Consider the following 19550-nt stretch of genomic DNA (forward strand, 5'->3'; position numbering starts at 1 on the left):
GATGTTTAAAGTTATACGTAGGGCAGAAAAATAGATGATTCTCTCTTTACTTAAGGTTTTCTAGTTTGATTTATCTTCCTTAAAATTGAAAACAAGACTGGAGGTAACTATTACAGCTCACATACAGTATATGAATTATTTTACAGAGCAGATACAGTTGTTTTAATCACTATTTCATGCTTTGGGCATATTTATTAGCTACTTTTTATGTGTTTCAAATAAATTGATATTTATTAAGTACTTAGTAGAAATGAGCACACAGCTATAGGATACCTCCACATGGCTGTAGGTATTTGGTCAATGAGCAGTTTAAACATGGAACACAGGCCACAGCAGAGCAGAGAGGAACTTAAACTCAGGACAGGACAGTCTGGAGGGCACATGCCCACTTGGCCACTTGTCAGATGTGTGACCTTCCTCGGGTTACATAGTCTCAGTAGGCTCAGTTTCCTGATGTGTGTATATAAGGAGTAACAGTGCCTTGGTCATCAATTTGTGCTAAGGTCCTAGCAGGACGGCAGGTGTGTAACGTTTAATATGGGGGCTGGCATAGAGGAAACCCTCAAGTTCACTACTGGTGTGCAGAGCAGTGACGAGCCAGGGTGCAGAGAGCGCAGGCTCCCTAGCCTACTATTCCCTACTTCTGTGACTGGGCACATTATTTCTCCAAGCCTTAGTTTTTTTCTCTGTTAAGCAGATAATAATTTGCTAGAGGACTGTTATACATAAGTTAAAAAAAATATGTAAAGTATCTAGGATATTGTGTAGTATTTAGCAAGACTTACATGATGACTCTTTGAGCACAAGTGTGTATGAAGCAACGTATTTGCCAAATAAATGCACTGATGCATTTCAAAGGTGGAAATCAGAGATGGCATTGCAGAGAGGCTCTTGCAGACTGGAAAGTCTGTCCTTGAAGTGACATGAAAGAGGAGTAGGAGTTTGCTGCTCCTGGCAGTGGATATCCCAGCAGGGGGGAAAAATCTGGACTATTTCAAACACTTGTGTCTCTTTACTCTGCAACATGGAGATTCAATTCTATTGTGTTGTTTGTCTTTAGGGATGCCTTTTTCCAGGACTACCTGGACACATTCTGAAAGCATTCTGGTGCTCAAAGAAAGGCTTGCTGCATCAAATCTAAAATTCCCAATTTATTGATTTGGGTGGTTTTACTTATTAGCACTGAAATGGTTCTGTCTGTATTTGATGTTCTTGTGATTCTATTATGAAGTCAGCTGATATGCCTTTTCAAATTAAAATTATAAGTTATTGCAAAAGAAAAACAAACAAAAAGCTCCCTCATTCCCTAAAGAATCCTTTGCCTATATATAACCTAAGAACATAAATAATCTGCTTCTCTAGAATAAAATTTAACAGACTTAACAAATTCTCATGTAAATTATTTAAATTGCCTTCAGGTAGATAATTCACATCCTAGGTTTTATAGTAACATGTAATTTGAAACAAACATACCAAATCCCCAAAAGAGGCTGAGAAGAGAATTTCAGTTTATTAAACAACTAAAAATAGTCAAATCCCTAACTCCTCTATCGTTTGGGAAACTCATTATAAAATAATTGTAAAAATGCAGTAAGTTATAGTACCCTTTACATTTAATATTTAATTTTTTCAAAGCTATTCAAGGCAATAACTTAAAGCCAAATAGTTTTATAAGGCTTCCATTTTTCCCTCCTCCTTGCCTCTCCTCTGCACCACCCCCATTTTTCTCTCTTTTTAAAATATGCTTCTAATATTACATCAAAATTTTTGGAGTGACAGTAGCCTGATTGTTTGAAAGGAAACCAACTGTTTGTCTCCCTGCTTCCTACATGGACTTTCTGTCAGTCACTCTACTTGTAGCTCACTCTCCTAGGAACCTAGCTAGATCTGACATGTGAATCATCATGCCACTAAACTTTCTTCCTTCCTTTCTTTTTTTTTTAAGATTTATTTATTTGATAGAGAGTAAATGGGGGGAGGGGCAGATGGAGAGAGAGAATCTTAAGCAGACTCCCACTGAGCGTGGAGCCTGATAATAGGGCTTGATCCCAAGACCCTGAGATCATGACCTGAGCCAAAACCAAAGGTTGGACACTTAACCAGTTGAGCCACCCAGGTGTCCTGCCACTAAGCTTTCTTCACACAGAGTTGAGGCAGCAACCTTCCTCCAATCTGATAATGCTGTCACCCATCATCCATCAGTTTTCCAGATTCAAAATCTTGTTGCTCCTCTTCTGTAACTCTCTCTCCATGGTGTTTCAGAAGTAGCACACTAATGAGTCTGATATAATTGTACTCAATAACTTCCCCCAAAGCAAAATCTAAAATTCCTCTGACAAATAAACAGTAGTCATGCCAAGTTTTCCTGTACTCTCCTCCCAGTTTCTAATTAAAAAAAAAAAAATTTTTTTTTTTTTTTTTGAGAGAGAGAGAGCTCCAGCGAGAGCGAGTGTGGAGGGGCGGGTCAGGTCATGGGAAGGGGTAGTGGGAGAGAAGGAGTCTCAAACAGACTCTCTGCTGAGCATGGAGCCCAATGTGGGGCTCGTTCCCACAACCCTGAGATCATGACCTGAGCAAAAATCAGGAGTCAGATGCTTAACCAACTGAGCCACCCAGGCATCCCTCTATTATACATTTTTGTTGGCTTTCTTTCAGTATATTGAAAGTGATAGGTATTATTGTGAAGTGATTAAAAACATGAGCTTTATCATTAAAAAGGCTAGAGATGGTTATGTACTTCAAATTACCACCTCTTTGATATAGAGAATATTATGGAACCTGTCTGAACAAGACTTTATCATTTGTAAAGTTGGGACAATAGCAGTACTTAAAAAATTGTTAGGAGGATAGGGTGGGACAGCATATATAGAAAGTGTATACCATGGTGGATTCAGTGTCACCTGTGCTATTTCTTGGTATTGTTTCTTCTTGTACATTTGCTGTCTCCCTTCCCTCTTCCATCTCTGCTCCCCCTGCATGCCCCTGCACCCCACCCCAGACATGCATGCCCAGATCATGAGCTTCTTGAATTCGGGGTCTCTTCTGTCTCTTGTTTTTTTGATAGTGGCCATCCTAATGGGTGTGGAATGGTATCACATTGTAATTTTGATTTTAATTTCTCTAATGATTAGCAATGTTGATCATCTTTTCATGTGTTTTTTGGCCACTTGTATATCTTCTTTGAAGATTCTATTCAAGTCCTTTGGTCCTTTGCTCATTTTTTAATTAGGAATTCTTCATATACGTTGGAAATTGAGTTTTTTTTCTGATACATGCTCATTCTATTAACAATACATTTATGAGATGAATGCAATTTTAAAATCCTCAAAATTAAAAGTATGTATATATTTGTGTATGTGTACACACTTACATTCACTTATGCATACATACATACCTTATCTTTTCTGGACAAATTACTGATATATATTGGAGGATGGATATATATGTGTGTGTGTGTGTGTGTGTGTGTGTGTGTGTGTCTATATACACATATATATGACAGGCCAGCATTGCATGCTGATGTTAATTAGCAACTAACTAACCCATTCTTAGTACCCAATTACAACATAAATTGCAGTTGACATTATCATAATCAGTTTCTCAATTCTGTGAATTCAAAACTAAAAAATGTAAGCTTAATAACTGCTTAGCACAAAAATGTTTCAGTGAGGAAAGTTTGCATTCTCAATTGGAAAATAGTTAAAATACTTATAATTTTGCTGAGAAACAGCACAACGGTGTTCCTTTCATCTTGCTATTATCTAACTTATCTTGAAGACTTTTCAAACCAAATGCTAACATCCCGCCAAGAATGCCATTAAAATAAGCCAGAATTCCCAGGACTAAGGTGGTATCCTTGGCCCATTTGACTTTTTACCTTTCCTAATGTACTTCAGAATAGACTCCACTAAAATAATGAGGAACATTTCTCTAACAGGCATGGAAACAAGAGCATTCTACTTTACATAATGGAAGTTGTATAGTTCTAGCAGGAAATGAAGTGGTATGCCACACCAGTGTCCTTTCTCTGTGTACATCTAGTTGGTGAGTAAGCAGGGTCCTGTTTTTACTACTCAATTACATTAGCCAGTTTGGAGAAAAAACTGGAATCCCAGCAGCCTAGGCCCTCACTGTTCTATGAGATGCAAACCTGACCAGAGACCAGAAGAGAAGGGAGGTTTCTGCCTGGGCCACTCTCAGCTATGGGTTGTCAGTATGGACACAGGCAAATATCCTACCCTGATGAATGGAGCTCCATACTTGGAGCTGTGTGGCCCTCTGCTTCCAGTTTTGTTTCTTGTCTATGTTACCCTGGACTCCCAAAGTTACTAATGAAAATATAGAACAAAACCTTTCTCTTCTTTTGGCTCAGACAAAAAGAAATGTACATAAGCCATTCAACTGAACTAGCAATGTTGGACTAACTAGACTCATTCGTTCGCTCGTTCATTCATTCATTCATTCATTCATTCATTCATTCTTCAGCCTCTATGGACCAGAAACTATTCTGGGACCTAGGAATCTAGTCAACTGAAGAGGTTCCAGCTCTTAAATTCTAGTCAGACGAAACTATTACATGGATGAGATCATTTCACTCTGTGGTAGGTGCCATGAAGAAAATTAAATAGGATAAAATGATCAAGTCAAATGAATATCTTTGGATTGTGGGTGGTCAGCAAAGAAGGTGACTTTTGATCTGAGAACTGAATGACAAAAAAAAAAAAAAAAAACACCTAACTTTGGCAGTGGGAGTTGAGAAAGAGGGGTGTGTTCTCAGAAGAGTACAGAGACCCTGATGTACAAGAATATATAAAGAATTCCTACAGATCAGGAATAAACCTATCATTTGGGGGATAACGAAAGAAAATATGTTTTGACATGTCAGGACTCTATAACATTTACATATAAGATCATGATAACACATCTGAGGAACTACTTCATCTGATCTAAACATTCCCTGAAAGGGAAGACATTTTAGAGCAGAAATAGTTGTGAGCAGTAATAATGTTAGAGCTCAGAATCAAGTGTAAGCGAGTATTATTTTTAACGTGGGCATAAAGTTTTGTGGTTTTTTTAAGATTTATTTATTAGAGACAGAGAGAGAGTGTGCAGGGAGGAGAGCAGACTCTGCGCAGAGCATGGAGCTGAAGTGGGGCTCGATCTCACCACCCTGAGATCACGACCAGAGCTGAAACCAAGATCAGGCGCTTAACTGACTGCACCACCCGGGTGCCTCAGGAGTGTGAAGTTTAATGCAACTAAAAAAAGCATTTCTGGAGAAGAAGTACAAGATTTCTTAAACTGTACAGTCAGGAGGGGCATGGAGTGTGTGGGGGGGGCATATTTGTATGTGGGTGGGAAGAGGTGTGAGGAAAGCAATGTATAAAATGCTACTCAAGATTTTATCTTACATATGACATTGACAAAGTGCTTTTAAATTTATAGATAAACCCGCTCTTCCTCTTTCCCCTAAGCGGCCTGAGGTGACCTCTGAAAATGGTTCGCTATTCGCTTGACCCAGAAAACCCTACGAAATCATGTAAATCAAGAGGTTCAAATCTTCGTGTTCACTTTAAGAACACACGTGAAACTGCCCAGGCCATTAAGGGTATGCATATCCGAAAAGCCACCAAGTATCTGAAGGACGTCACTTTACAGAAGCAGTGTGTGCCATTCCGTCGCTACAATGATGGAGTTGGTAGGTGTGCCCAGGCCAAACAGTGGGGCTGGACACAGGGTCGGTGGCCCAAGAAGAGTGCTGAATTTTTACTGCACATGCTTAAAAATGCAGAGAGTAATGCTGAACTTAAGGGTTTAGATGTTGATTCTCTGGTCATTGAGCACATCCAGGTGAACAAAGCCCCCAAGATGCGGCGTAGAACGTACAGGGCTCATGGTCGGATTAACCCATACATGAGCTCTCCCTGCCACATTGAGATGATCCTTACTGAAAAAGAGCAGATTGTTCCTAAACCAGAAGAAAAAGATATCCCAGAAGAAACTGAAGAAACAAAAACTTATGGCCCGGGAGTAAATTCTGCAGAATAAATGCAAATAAAAATAAAAAGAGAAAAAAAAATTTATAGATAAACCCTAGTAGAATATAACTGGTATGCATAATTTATAAGTGGCTGAGGGAGTTTTTTAAACTTTATTATTTTAGCAAAGTGAGACAAAAAGTGATGTGCTAATAATATAGTCAACAAAGTCATAAGCAAGCTGAAGACCAAATATTGCCATTTTTGTGGATGCAATCCCCCTATTAAAAGACAAACCCTCTTTAGAATGAATCAAAAAGCAAAACTTACATGCTTTGTATAAAAGGCTCACCTGAAACAAAGAACACACTTTTTTCAGATGAAGACACAGGCAAAGCTTTATCACACAAAGGAAAAAGAAAATTTGCTGTTACAAATGAGATCATTTTTCTTTTGAATTGTCTGAGAGGATTTTGTTGGTACAGAGGAAAGCTATTGATTATTTGTAATTAAACATTTACTGATCTCTTATTAGTTTTTAATACTTTTCCAGTTGAATTTATCCTAAGGAATGACTTAGACCACTCTGTAATATACCTTGCAATAATAAGTTTAAAAAATATAAACTAGTGTACTATAGAGGATGGATTAGTTATAAACAAATTATAATTTATAAGAATATTACATAACTATTAAAACCTGATAGCTGATATTATCCTAAAGTAACTTTTTTAAGTAAAAACATTCTGAAAGAATACAGAACAGATGTTAATAGTTTTTAATTTTTTCATTCTTTTTTAATATACTCTGAGTATTTTTTATGATTAATCACAACTAAAAAGTTAATAATTATCTTTATAAAAGCAAGACATTTCAACTTAAAGACAATATGACAAAATATGATTTTCATTTTCATAGATGCTCAGTGTATATTATTAACTTTGTATCAATTAAGTGATATTTATAGTTGAGGAAACTCTTCTGAGTAGTGCTAAATCATGGTCATGAATGTAGAGTTTGTACTACATTAGAGTACAAAATAATGATAAAAATAAATATATATAAAATATAAAAAAGAATAATTAATAAAAACTCAAAACACATAGGAATGATTTCTTCTAAGAATTCCAAAATGTTTTAGAGATAGATCTGTTGGGTGTTCTTTTAAAAATGAATTTGTTAGTAAGACACTGCCAAATGGAATGATCATAACTAGAAATAAAGTATGTTTCAGTGATTCATAAATTTTATTTAGTTTTACCCAAAAGGCTTATTAAAGAGTAAATTGCTGAGCTCCAGCCCTAGCGTTGCTGATTCAGTAGATCTGGGCTGACTGACACCCAATAATTTGCTTCTCTAACAAGTTCCCAGGTGGCGCCAAGGCAGCTGGTCGAGGAAACCACTTTGAGAACCTCTGTATTCTGAAAGTAGGAAGGCGCTCAAATTACCTTGCTTGCAAGCAAGCAAGTTAGCCTGACAGTTTTATGCACATATACTAAAAGAGGACACTAGATTCTGGGTTAGAGATGCATGGTTTGCATGAAAGCTTCAGCCAGAGATCTATCTTTGCTCTGGTTCCTGTTTCCCATGCCCCACGCTCCACAGGAAGATGCTGTAAGGCCAGATGTTTACCTGCCTTTGCAGTAGGTTTGCATAATAAGAGAGAAACACCAAGATTAGGAGACTCTAAGCTTTCATTGGCTGCTACACATCCCTCTTCCCTCCATTATCCTGGAATGTAAGCAAATCTCTTCCAGGAAATTAGGAAGGAGATGGCTTGGTCTCCACATCCCTCCAGTGCTCTCTAATCTAATGGAGCCACTGTGTCTAGCTTCTAAGACTGTCTGTTATGCAAAGACCCTTCCAGCAATCTGCTCAGAAGGCTGGGGATCCTATGGAAATGTGAAAATAACCAGTGATCATTGTTTTTCAATGATGGGTTTAGAGGATATGCTAAAATGACAGCTATTTTACATTTCCAACTAAATACCTTTTTCATTTTTCTCTTCATAAATAAGCTTTAACAATAAGAATTTAATTTTCCCGTATGTATATTATACTTCAGTAACTTTTTGCCCATGGCCCAGGGCTTCCTTGGCACTATTAGGCATAGGTGCATTTCCTTCAGATCACAAGGCTGCATGGTGGAAAGAGAAGGGGTTGTCACAGTTGGATTCACGTACATGGATTCTCTTCTTTACTCCTTGTTAACATCTTACCTGGATGCTAACCCATACTTAACCTCTCCAAGCCTGTTTCCTCACTTAGAAAGTTGGCACGCTTTCCTTATTCTATTGCTAGAAGATAAAAATAATATTTAATGCTTTGTATAGCACCTACTCCATAACAGGTGTTCACAAATTGTAAAAGTTATCAGGTATGCCCTGCGTCCCCTGTACAGGTATCACCTGTAATCCGAAGTAATGCACAGGCCTGTTCCATGCCCAAGTCGGGCGAAGTACGAGTGTCATTACCAGGAAAAAAACTTCAGATATTGCACCATTTATGGTGAAGTGCTGTTTGGTGATTAAAGATGGTGGAAGTTTAAATCCATCCTCTGAGCAGGAAACAGCTGCTTCACCAGGTATAGGAGAGCTGCTAGGATCGATGCCACCTGTTCTACCAATTAGCTCCCAGGTGATGGGAGAAGATAGGAAACTAGGGTTTCCAGTGGTGATAGCCTGGCTTCAGGAAGGCCATTCCAGGTGTTTGTTGAAGCTCTGGAAGCTGAGGTTGCCAATATGTAGAGGTAAAGAATTGCTTTGGAACACAAAATGTTTCATCCAGCAGAGAATGCAGACATTACAGAGCTATGAATTAAGGCATCCAAGCGGAAAGTGGCATTAACTGCAGGCTTGAGGAGAGAAGGAAACTGGAATGAAGCTATAAAATGATGCAAGATTAAAGGAAGATGAACTAACCAAATTACAGATTTTAGGAATGCAACAAATTGTATCAGAGAACGTGTAACTCTGCGCCTGCATTCTGTTTGGGTGGTCTGATTCATCTGCTCATTGCTAGCGTTTCAGAGGCTGTCCTTTCCCTTAATCTACTGTGCCCTCCCCACCTTCACGTGGAGGAAGTTTATCACCTTCTCTACATTTGTGTGTTCTGAGTGTGTGTGTGTGTGTGTGTGTGCATGCACTCCACTTTTAGGGTAGGAGAGCTAGCAAGGTGACTGACACAATCTCTGTCCTCAGTGACTTCACGGTTGACTAGAAAAGTAAAGGAAATGATAAAGCAAAGTCTAGGAAAATCCAGACATGGGGGGACTGGGTCATAATGCATGACTGTCTTCAGAGAAGTTGGCTTGAGTATTGCCTATTTGGTAAGAGCCTGGATAATAAAGTGGGAATCTCAGTATTTTTTTTCTTTCTCCCTGATTAATCTAAGACTGTTATTATACTATTTTAACTTATTTTTCCTTGCTAAATTATACAATATAAGTGAGTTAACGGATGATGGACCCATAGTAAGCACTCAGTACTGGCTTAACTGACTCTCTTATTACTTTAATCATTAGCATCTTTAAGCACAATTAATAGCTTTTCTTAAGGAGTCCAGGCGGAGGACTCTTAGCACTATATGATGAAAATAACATTTTTCAAACATCAACTTGTGTTTCAGGCACTTGCTTAAGCACCTCACCTACCTTTCTTTGATTTTATGAGTAGTCCTAAGAGCATGATACCTTTTTTATCCCAGATGATGCAATAGAAGATTAGAGAGTGTATGTAATTTGCCTCAGGTCGTACAGCTAGTAAGTGACAGAGCCAGATGAAGTGGGTACCAGCTCATACAGGCATTATCTCCTTTCTTTCTTTCTTTCTTTCTCTTTCTTTCTCTCTGTATCTATTATCTATCTATCCTATTATTCTGTCCCCACCCTTGCACACTGATTAAAAAAAATCAATCCTCTGGATATCTACCCTATCTATTACTACTAAATGCTAGACATTGTGCTCTGGGGAATAAGAGACAATCTCTGTTCTGGAGACACAATACAATGCAATGCAACAAATGTTTATTGAGACCCACCTAAGATCAGTCACTGAGGCCACCATTAGTCTACAGGGAAAGCCAAATGTATAACCAGATAGCCACATTACAGTGCAGTAAATGCTTGTCATTCCAGTGAACATAGATTCCTTTGGAACAACAGTGGCGGAGGAGTACAGAAATGGAAATGTTTTAATATCTGCACAATGTTGGATTCTACACATGCCTCGTCTAGTTCACTCCTTACACCAAGCTTTGAAAGATCACAGAGGACATGTGTGGTCTTCACACAAAACCCTGACTCTTATCCTGTGTAAACAGGGATGCCATCAGGGAGGTTGGGACATTGGAGCTGTGTCTTCTAGACACATTTTAGCTGGGAATATAGGCTAACAAGTATGGCTCATCTAGGAAGAATGCAGTTTGGCCTGATTAGAAAATAGGCTCTTTTTCAAAGGATGAGCAGGAAGTGAGGTGGGGAAAATTATTTCAATAAATTGATGCCAGAGTCTTTGAATGTCATGCCAGAGAAGGTTCTTGATTCACCAGTGAAAAACAAAAGCATGTCCCAAAGGATAAAAAATTATGGATTTGAGATACCAGTGTTTGGCTCAATTTACACCCTTAGAATTGATAATTCACTGATTTGCTTGTATTTGAAAATGGGAGGAAACAGGATGGGGTCAAAGAAGTAGAAAATACCAAGTAAAGAAATGGAAGATACCAAGACATACTTTTTTTGCCATGCGCCCAAAATTAAATTATTCTGTAATCTGAGAGAATGCCTCATGCATCTGATTTTCTCTGATTTTCGACAGTTGGTAGAAAAGGGGTATAAGTATATCATTTTTAAGTAAATGGTGATTTTTTTCAATATGTATTCCTAAAGTGGGTTAGGCTTTAAATAAGTTTGTATTTGATTTGTCTTTGAAAATGGACTCAAAGTTCTGCAGTTTCACCCACTCTAGTAAAAACTTTTCTGCATTAAGTTTTCAGTCTGCTCTTTCCTGGGAATGTAGGAAAGTCCTTTAGACATGGATTAAATTTAGGAAGTGAAGTGGGAATGTATTATTTTAAAGTGATCCATTTTATTCTTAAAGCTTTGAATTTTCTCCTCTGTAGGGAGTTAGGGTGGAGGGTCAAGGGGCCTGTAAATGGGCTGCAGAAAAACATTGAAATGCTTTTAAAAACAATACGGGTTTCTCTGATATGAAGTGTTTTTGTCATAATGATATTGATTTTAGTATTCAGTAAAACACATGCAAACATACCCTCTCTAACAAATGCCAAATGGTCTTGTACATATCGGGGGAAAAAATGAGTATTACTAGTGACATGTGGTCTAGAGAGTTTGGTATCCAGTGATATTCTAATTGTTTTGTATTTGCATGCAGAATCCTGTAAGAGGTCACTCTACTTTTTTTTAAATAATTTTTATTGTTATGTTAATCACCATACATGTAGTTTTCCATGATTCGTTGTTTGTGCATAACACCCAGTGCTCCACGCAGAATGTGCCCTCTTTAATACCCATCACCAGGCTAACCCATCGCCCACCCCGCTCCTCTCTAGAACCCTCAGTTTGTTTTTCAGAGTCCATCGTCTCTAATGGTTCGTCTCCCCCTCTGACTTACTCCCCTTCATTCTTCCCCTCCCGCTATCTTCTTTTCTTTTTCTTAACATATATTGCATTATTTGTTTCAGAAGTACAGATCTGTGATTCATCAGTCTTCTACAATTCACAGCGCTCACCATAGCACATACCCTCCCCAATGTCTATCACCCAGCCACCCCATCCCGCCCACCCCCCACCACTCCAGCAACCCTCAGTTTGTTTCCTGAGATTAAGAATTCCTCATATCAGTGAGGTCATATGATACATGTCTTTCTCTGATTGACTTATTTCACTCAGCATAACACCCTCCAGTTCATTCCACGTCGTTGCAAATGGCAAGATCTCATTTCTTTTGATGGCTGCATAATATTCCATTCTGTATATATACCACTTCTTCTTTATCCATTCATCTGTCGATGGGCATCTTGGCTCTTTCCACAGTTTGGCTACTGTGGACATTGCTGCTATAAACATTGGGGTACACGTACCCCTTCAGATCCCTACATTTGTATCTTTGGGGTAAATACCCAGTAGTGCAATTGCTGGATCGTATGGTAGCTCTATCTTCAACTGTTTGAGGCACCTCCATACTGTTTTCCAGAGTGGTTGCACCAGCTTGTATTCCCACCAAGAGTGTAGGAGGTTCCCCTTTCTCCGCATCCCTGCCAACATCTGTCGTTCCCTGACTTGTTTATTTTAGCCATTCTGACGGGTGTGAGGTGGTATCTCATTGAGGTTTTGATTTGGATTTCCCTGATGCCGAGCGATGTTGAGCACTTTTGCATGTGTCTGTTGGCCATTTGGATGTCTTCTTTGGAAAAATGCCTATTCATGTCTTCTGTCTATTTCTTTATTGGATCATTTGTTCTTTGGGCGTTGAGTTTGATAAGTTCTTTATAGATTTTGGATACTAGCCCTTTATCTGATATGTCATTTGAAAATATTTTCTCCCATTCTGGCGGTTGTCTTTTGGTTTTGTTGACTGTTTCCTTCGCTGTCCAAAAGCTTTTGATCTTGATGAAATCCCAATAGTTCATTTTTGCCCTTGCTTCCCTTGCCTTTGGCGATGTTTCTAGGAAGAAGTTGCTGCGGCTGAGATCGAAGAGGTTGCTACCTGTGTTCTCCTTTAGGATTTGGATGGACTCCTGTCTCACGTTTAGGTCTTTCAAACATTTGGAGTCTATTTTTCTGTGTGGTGTGAGGAAATGGTCCGGTTTCTTCTGCATGTGGCTCTCCAATTTTCCCAACACCATTTGTTAAAGAGACTGTCTTTGTTCCATTGAACATTCTTTCCTGCTTTGCAAAGATTGGTTGACCATAGAGTTGAGGGTCCATTTCTGGGCTCTCGATTCTGTTCCATTGATCTATGTGTCTGTTTTTGTGCCAGTACCATACTGTCTTGATGATGACAGCTTTGTAATAGAGCTGGAAGTCCGGAATTGTGATGCTGCCAGTTTTGCTTTTCTTTTTCAATATTCCTCTGGCTATTCGGGGTCTCTTCTGGTTCCATACAAATTTTAGGATTCTTTGTTCCATTTCTTTGAAAAAAGCGGATGGTATTTTGATGGGGATTGCACTGAATGTATAGATTGCTCTAGGTAGCATTGACATCTTCACAATGTTTGTTCTTCCAATCCATGAGCATGGAACGTTTTTTCATTTCTTTGTCTTCTTCAATTTCTTTCATGAGTATTTTATAGTTTTCTGAGTACAGATCCTTTGCCTCTTTGGTTAGATTTATTCCTAGGTATCTTACGGGTTTTGGTGCAATTGTAAATGGGATTGACTCCTTGATTTGCCTCTCTTCTGTCTTCTTGTTGGTGTATAGGAATGCCACTGATTTCTGTGCATTGATTTTATATCCTGCCACTGTACTGATTTCCTGTATGAGTTCTAGCAGTTTTGGGTGGAGTTTTTTGGGTTTTCCACACACAGTATCATATCATCCACAAAGAGTGAGAATTTGACTTCTTCTTTGCCGATTTGGATGCCTTTGATTTCTTTTAGTTGTCTGATTGCTGTGGCTAGGACTTCTAATACTATGTTGAATAGCAGTGGTGATAGTGGACATCTCTGCTGCGTTCCTGACCTTAGGGGAAAAGCTCTCAGTTTTTCCCCATTGAGAATGATATTTGCTGTAGGTTTTTCATAGATGGCTTTTATGATATTGAGGTATGTAGCCTCTATCCCTATACTCTGAAGAGTTTTGATCAAGAAAGGATGCTGTACTTTGTCAAATGCTTTCTCTGCATCTATTGAGAGGATCATATGATTCTTGTTCTTTCCTTTGTTAATGTATTGTATCACGTTAATTGATTTGCGGATGTTGAACCAGCCTTGCAGCCCATGGATAAATCCCACTTCGTCATGGTGAATAATCCTTTTAATGTACTGTTGCATCCTATTGGCTAGTATTTTGGTGAGAATTTTTGCATCCATGTTCATCAAGGATATTGGTCTGTAATTCTCCTTTTTGATGGGGTCTTTGTCTGGTTTGGGGATCAAGCTAATGGTGGCCTCATAAAATGAGTTTGGAAGTTTTCCTTCCATTTCTATTTTTTGGAACAGTTTCAGGAGAATAGGTATTAATTCTTCTTGAAATGTCTGATAGAATTCCCCTGGGAAGCCACCTGGCCCTGGGCTTTTGTTTGTTGGGAGATTTTTGATGACTGCTTCAATTTCCTTAGTGGTTTATAGGTCTGTTCAGGTTTTCTATTTCTTCCTGGTTCAATTTTGGTCGTTGATACATCTCTAGGAATGCACCCATTTCTTCCAGGTTATTTAATTTGCTGGCATAGAGTTGCTCATAATATGTTCTTATAATTGTTTGTATTTCTTTGGTGTTGGTTGTGATCTCCCCTCTTTCATTCATGATTTTGTTGATTTGGGTCATTTCTCTTTTCTTTTTGATAAGTCTGGCCCGGGGTTTATCCAATTTGTTAATTCTTTCAAAGAACCAGCTCCTAGTTTTGTTGATCTGTTCTACTGTTCTTTTGGTTTCTATTTCAATGATTTCTGCTCTGATCTTTATTATTTTTCTTCTCCTGCTAGGTTTAGGCTTTATGTGCTGTTTTTTCTCTAGCTCCTTTAGGTGTAGGGTTAGGTTGTGTATTTGAGACCTTTCTTGTTTCTTGAGAAAGGCTTGTATTGCTATATACTTTCCTCTCAGGACTGCCTTTGCTGTATCCCAAAGGTTTTGGACAGTTGTGTTTTCATTTTCATTGGTTTCCATGAATTTTTTAAATTCTTCTTTAATTTCCTGGTTGACCCATTCATCCCTTAGTAGGATGCTCTTTAGCCTCCATGGATTTGAGTTCTTTCCGACTTTCCACTTGTGATTGAGTTTTAGTTTCAAAGCATTGTGGTCTGAAAATATGCAGGGAATGATCCCAATCTTTTGGTACCGGTTGAGACCTGATTTGTGACCTAGGATGTGATCAATTCTGGAGAATGTTCCATGGGCACTAGAGAAGAATGTGTATTCCGCTGCTTTGGGATGGAATGTTCTGAATATGTCTGTAAAGTCCATTTGGTCCAGTGTGTCATTTAAAGTCTTTATTTCCTTGTTAATCTTTTGCTTAGATGATCTGTCCATTTCAGTCAGGGAGGTGTTAAAGTCTCCCATTATTATTGTATTGTTGTCAATGTGTTTCTTTGCTTTTGTTATTAATTGGCTTATATAATTTGCTGCTCCCATGTTAGGGGCATAGATATTTACAATTGTTAGATCTTCTTGTTGGATAGACCCTTTAAGTAGGATATAGTGTCCTTCTTCATCTCTTATTACAGTCTTTGTTTTAAAATCTAATTTGTTTGATAGAAGGATTGCCACCCCAGCTTTCTTTTGGTGTCCATTAGCATGGTAAATGGTTTTCCACCCCCTTACTTTAAATGTGGGGGTGCCATTGGGTCTAAAACGAGTCTCTTGCAGACAGCATATAGATGGGTCTTGTTTTTTAATCCAATCTGATAGCCTGTGTCTTTTGATTGGGCCATTTAGCCCATTTACATTCAGGGTAACTCTTGAAAGATATGAATTTAGTGCCATTGTATTGCCTGTAAAGTGACTGTTACTGTATATTGTCTCTGTTCCTTTCTGATCTGTGCTGCTTTTAGGCTCTCTTTTTGCTTAGAGGACCCCTTTCAATATTTCTTATAGGGTTGGTTTTGTGTTTGCAAATTCCTTTAGTTTTTGTTCTGGAAGCTTTTTATCTCTCCTTCTATTTCCTAGCTGGATATAGTATTCTTGGCTGCATATTTTTCTCGTTTAGTGCTCTGAAGATATCATGCCAGTCCTTTCTGATCTGCCAGGTCTCTGTGGGTAGGTCTGTTGCCAATCTAATGTTTCTACCATCGTAGGTTACATATCTCTTCTCCCGAGCTGCTTTCAGGATTTTCTCTTTGTCTCTGAGACTCGTAAGTTTTACTATTAGATGTCAGGGTGTTGACCTATTTTTATTGATTTTGATTGGGGTTCTCTGTGCCTCCTGGATTTTGATGCCTGTTTCCTTCCCCACATTGGGGAAGTTCTCTGCTATAATTTGCTCCAATATACCTTCTGCCCCTCTCTCTCTTTTTCTTCTTCTGGGATCCCAATTATTCTAATGTTTTTCATCTTATGGTATGACTAATCTCTCGAATTCTGCCCTCGTGATCCTGTAGTTGTTTATCTCTCTTTTTCTCAGCCTCTCTATTTTCCATCATTTGGTCTTCTATATCGCTGATCCTCTCTTCTGCCTCATTTATCCTAGTAGTTAGTGCCCCCATTTTTGATTGCACCTTATTGATAGCCTTTTTGATTTCGACTTGGTTAGATTTGAGTTCTTTTATTTCTCCAGAAAGGGTTTCTCTAATAAGGTCCACACTTTTTTCAATCCCAGCTAGTATCTTTAAGGTCATGATTCTGAACTCTAGGTCCGACATCGTACTAATGTCCGTATTGAGCAGGTCCCTGGCAGATGGTACTACCTCTTGTTCTTTTTGCTGAGGTGATTTTTTTCGTCTTGTCATTTTGTCCAGAGGAGAATAGATGAATGAGAGAACAGAATGCTAACAGGTTAACAATGTCTCCAGCAAATATTCTCTATACAAATCAGAAAAGTCCTGAAACCAGGAGACAAGAAAGGGAAAGAAAGAAGAAAGAGGGGAAAAAAAGGAAAAAGAAAAAATAAAAACAAAAACCGAACAAATAAAAAAACAGAATATGATCAAATATGATCAGGCTAGTGCATAGATCAGTGCCGCACACTAGATTTTGGGCGTATTTTGGTCTGTTAGAAGAAAGTGCCTGCTAAAATTTTAAAGGAAGAAAGACTTATATATGTACAAAATAAGGGTTGATACAATGAAGGGATGGAAGATGACTGTAAAGATGAAAATTATAAAAGATTTTATAAATGGAATTGATAAGAAGTTGTTTTTAGAAAGAAAGAAGATTTTAAAAAATAAAAAGAGAAAAGAAAAAAAAAGGGAGAGAATGTGATCAGGCAGGAGACTAGAACAAAGCCGTACACTAGTGATTTAGGTTATATTTTGATCTGTTAGAAGAAACTGTATCTCAAAATTTTAAAGAGAGAACAACCTATATATATTCCAAAAATAAGGGTAACTACTATGAAGGGATAAAAATATGACTCTAAAAAAGAAAAGTAAAAAATGTTTTTTTAAAAAAGGGATTGATAAGATGTTGGTTGAAAAAGGGAAAAAGAAAAATTCAAAAAAAAAACGGTTAAAAAAATTAACTTTGAAAAACTAATGAATCATGGTAAAAAAGCCATGAATTCTATGTGCAGTATTCTCCTAGCACTGGAGTTCTCCCATTCTCCTTGATCGGTAAACTTGGTCTTGGCTTGCTGGCTGTTCGTGCTGATCTTCTGGGGGCGGGGCCAGTTGCCGTGGTTCCCAAATGTCTTTGCCGGAGGCAGGATTGCCCCGCCCTTGTGAGTCCGGGCTAAGCAAACTGCTCGGGTTTGCTCTCAGGAGCTTTTGTTCCCTGCAAGCTCTCGGTACAGATTTGGAGGACCAGGGTGAAAATGGTGGCCTCCCAATCTCCGCCCGGAGGACCTGAGAACTCGGGGCCCCGCTCCTCAGTGCGCCCCCAGAGAAAAGCAGTCACTCCCGTCTCCCCAGTCTCTGGCCGCACTCCGTGCTCACCCGGCCTGTGACCGAGCATTTCTATGTCTGGCACCCGACCCCGTGTGGAGTCTCTAAGCCCAGCAGATCCCTGCAGTGCGCTCCCGCGCCGCTCCTCCCGGGGGAGGGAGGGGAGTCTCCCCGGCTCTGCCGCTTGTTAGGTCCCTGCTGGAGGAGCAGTGGCCCGACTGTGGCGCAGATCACAGTTTATGGCAACCCCGAGCTGAGAGCCCACGCCTCGGCTCCGTCTCTGCAGCCGGCTTCCCCGCTCCGGTACCTGGGAGCTCTGTGGCACTCAGGCACCCCTGGTCCTTCTGTGACCCCGAGGGTCCTGAGACCACACTGTCCCACGAGGGTTCGACCCCTGCTTAGCCACTGGACCGATGTCCCTCCACGGAGCCGACTTCTAAAAGTTCCGATTTTGTGCTCCGCGGCTCTGTCACTTGCCAGAAGCGGCCGACGGAGGCCCCCCTCCCCCGCCGTCTATCCTCCCGAATATCGCCTCGGATTCACTTCTCCGCACGTCCTACCTTCCGGAAAGTGGTTGCTTTTCTGTTCAGAGAGTTGTTACTCTTTTTATCTTCGATCTCCTGTTGAGTTCGTAGGTGTTCAGAGTGGTTTGATCCCTATTCAGCTGAATTACTGAGACCAGACGAAATCCAGGTCTCCTACTCCTCCACCATCTTGCTCCGCCCCCGAGGTCACTCTACTTTTAAATGAGTCAGTATTGTTTTGGAGCATGGTTTAATCTGATTTTGCCAACAGCAGTGTTCTTACTCTAGTCATTGCAACTATGATCTCTTTTGATATAATTGAATTTAACATAGAGACTAGACTTTACCTATTCCTTCACCTAGAAATTAGGAGATGTGTTTCTGAGTCAGAGTTGACTCTTATCACTGACATTTTTCAGAGGTTATTATTGCAGGTAATGTTTTCTGTATTCCTGCCTGGCATGTATGTAATAATTGCGTGCTTCATAATTGGAGCCAGTCTCTACCTTTGCACATTTGTTTGACCATCTTGCACTATGCAGAGAGAGAAAACTTCTGTAGTATCTTCTGAATATTAGAATCATAATGAACTTCATCCTTCAACAGCATCATGACACGCCTTGGGTTCTCTCTCCTTTTTCCTTTGTTCTTTGGAATAATACTGTGTATACTGTAATCACAGCTTTATCCAATTGACCAAGTAGTAATATTAGGGATTTGCAAGGGTATATCCCATACTCGGAAATTTGCAGTGGGCTGCAGCAGCTTTGTGCTCACTCATGCTGTTGGCACTCGCTAGGAACATGAGCACAGGGATCAGCTGGTGCTGCCAAGCAGCCCTAAGCCTCTTCTGCAAGGTGTTCGATCCATGTCATGCCATTCCACACCATCTTTCTAGCCTGTTTCTCCCTTCTGTGACCTCTAGTTCCCACTGGGGTAGAAAGATTGTCCTTGAAATTCTATTTGGCCTAATTTTTACGTGCAAGATGTAATATAGATGTGTGTGTGTGTGTGTTTAACCTCTAAGCCCATTTTTGGAAAATATATTAAAAGATGTAGGGAAAAAATTATCCTAAGGACCTAATCAAGGAGCAGTATTTATAATGGATATTTTCTTCTAATTTGTTTAAACAATAAGAAACAAGAAATTGTATGATAGTAGATGAAAATCATGAAATGTAATAAGACATCATTTAACAACATGCAAAATGATCATATGTTGCTACATAAAAAAACTCACTAGAATACAGTTTAATGATCGATCTGTTTTAAAATAAGTATATATATATTCAAACATCAAAAAGAATACTTTCACAGCATTAACAATCACTG

At 39.2% G+C, this 19550-nt stretch overlaps 1 protein-coding gene and 1 pseudogene across 5 annotated transcripts in view; both read left to right on the forward strand.

The window, feature by feature from the left end:
* DLGAP1 (DLG associated protein 1) overlaps window positions 1–19550 on the forward strand; it is a 932188-nt gene that overhangs the window by 186279 nt on the left and 726359 nt on the right. The window lies entirely within an intron of this gene.
* On the forward strand, window positions 5477–6034 carry LOC118356249 (annotated as a pseudogene).

Source organism: Zalophus californianus, chromosome 14 (assembly GCF_009762305.2).
Source record: "Zalophus californianus isolate mZalCal1 chromosome 14, mZalCal1.pri.v2, whole genome shotgun sequence".
In the NCBI taxonomy this organism is placed as follows: Eukaryota; Metazoa; Chordata; class Mammalia; order Carnivora; family Otariidae; genus Zalophus; species Zalophus californianus.